Source organism: Octopus sinensis, unplaced genomic scaffold (genome assembly GCF_006345805.1).
Source record: "Octopus sinensis unplaced genomic scaffold, ASM634580v1 Contig14491, whole genome shotgun sequence".
NCBI classification, from domain to species: Eukaryota; Metazoa; Mollusca; class Cephalopoda; order Octopoda; family Octopodidae; genus Octopus; species Octopus sinensis.
This window is the reverse complement of record NW_021833257.1, coordinates 25964-28566: the sequence shown is the minus strand read 5'-3', so window position 1 is coordinate 28566 and position 2603 is coordinate 25964.

The window sequence follows — 2603 nt, the reverse complement described above, 5'->3', positions numbered from 1 at the left end:
ATTCCCAGATTGAAATATCCCCCAAAACTGTCAAATTGGTGAATTATTATTGTCTACTGTTCGGGCAGTTATCGTCTCCCTGTAGTAGACTCAATTCAGTTTTTTGTTCTCAGTTTATTTCAGGCATTGTGGGACATTCTTAAATACTGTCTCGGGGATTTTTATTCCTTACGGCAATTTGCATTTACACTGGCCCAAGAAAAAAAGTAAAAATTTATTTGTATTGATTAGTACAAACAATGTTATCATTTTTTAAAGTTTGTATTCTCTTGTCCCCGGAGACATCGATACTCTTATACACATTATTTGTATACATTTTGACCCACATTGTCCATTGGTAAATAATTTCAATACATAAATATAGCCGATTGACCAAACACTTGAGGATTATACTAAACAACTATTAGATCTTTGTGACGGTTCTTCTCCTTTTCATTCTCGTGCCTTACTTTATTGTGGTCTCTATCACGTTCTGATTGCCAGAAGACAAGAAATTTTTCTCAATCTTCTACTCACCTATCCGCTGCGTTAGATTTTTTGAACAGGTACAAATCCGATATTCTGATTTTGTCTAGGTCTCATGAAGCTGACCCACGTGACTATCTGCCTGCATTTCACCTGTCACTTTACTACGCCCTAGAAAGGAGGATTGATAGAGCTCTTCATTATTGCCAATTAGCTATCAGACTTAATTGGCATAAAGAGACTACTTTGACTCTTCTGGTGTTGCTTTTTACTGCTTCTAAAGACTATGGAGCAGCCATCAAATGTGTTGAGAGTTCTTTAATGCAATATCCGTCCTCATCAAAGTAGAACTCAATTTGACGTTTATTTAAGCTTTTTCCTGATCAAGAGTTGCATCGAGTCCGAGTTGGGTGATTTTAGTTCGGCTTTGCAAACGTGTGGTAAAATGTTGACCAAAATGTAACTTTCTGAATTTGAGAAAAATAGTCCGGGAAAGTCGGAATTTGTTACAGAACAAGAAAATGGAACCACATGCAAAGAAACAAACCTCGATTTAAATTTGGACGATTTTTTAAATGTGGCGAATTGTTATTGCAATAACAGAGAATGGTTGTAAGTCTGATCCTGACGAATTCAAAATTTGGTTACGAACTGGTAAATTGTTTTTTAAAATTGAAGCTGAATTTTTCTTGGACTGGATAAGCTCGAGGATGTGAAGCTATGTTTAATTGAAGCACAAAATATATCTCCAAACTCTTTAAATCTACAAATTATGGTAAATTAGCGATAAAAATATTTAAAAAGAAAGCTAAATTTTTGCGTGCTACAAAATGAACGATTTGGCTCTCGAGTGGTTCTAACGTGAGCGCAGTTGATCCAAGGAATTTTGACATTCTTAATGAACTGGTTATATATATTTTTAATTGTAGGGTTTGGCATATTATGAAATTGAACTTTTTTCAGAATCAGAAAACTATCTCAGGGAGGCCATTAAGGTGGATCCTTTTGAGCATAGATCCTGGTTTTCATTATTTTAGCAGTACTTAATAGGGGATTACTTGGAAAGGTCCTCGAATCGACGGTGATTATGAGAAGGCTTCGAGTTGTTATCTACATGCACATGATTTACTCAAAACTGCTCCAGTAATGTCCTTTAATGACATTCCGCTTATTTATTCCTGATTGTAGTTTCATTTATGCCAAATAAATGGGATGTACGCTCGTCTTATAAGGCTAATTAATAAATTAGTTATTTAAATATACGTTTTACATATCAATAAACTTAAAAATAGAAATTATCGGTTGTATTAATTAGAAGATAAAAGATTGGCTTAAAAGTGTTTTGGTAGATGACAAATAAATCCTTTGAATAACCAGCTGGTCTCGCTTTAATAAAGATCCATTCCCCAATTTCTGACAAAACTAAAGTGGAGACTTGCCAATGCCACTATTAAAAGAAACATATTTTATATCTTTTGCTGTAGTAGAAACGGTACTGTTCTATTTCATGAATCACGAAAATAGGCACTAATTTAATTAATGAAAATTTTTTTGAATATTAGAGGAAAAATTAAATAAATGTACTATGCCGATTTTGTAAATATTATTATAAATTTTTTTAAAAAATATTTGAATTCTTAATGACCTAGTGGTGTAAATTTTAAATTCTAAAGTCAAAATAAGATATTATTAGGAAAAAGGTTAGTTAGATCTACGGAGCGAAACGTTCGGTGGTAAAATTGCACAATGCGTGTCTAACAATTCGTCGAATGCGTTGCTCCAAATGGCTCACTTGTCTTCTCCATAAAAATTCTACAAATTAAATCTGAATATTAATACCTGCAAAGTATTCACCCATATAGTGGCGTGCGGTTCCTCTTTGTCTCTTTATTGCGCCATTTGCGTTCCCCCACATTCTATATTTTTGTATAATTTTTGCTACACGAACCTCTCAACACACTGGGTAGTGCACCCGTCCTCGGGTTTACAAAATTTCGTCTGCAAATTTATAAATGAATTATAATAACTTGTGATTGACTGTAAGGTGCACATAAGCAGAGCATTTAGATCTGGGGTTGAATAACCTATAACAAAAATAAAGTAATTACAATTACCCTTCCATTTGTCAGAGTGTATCA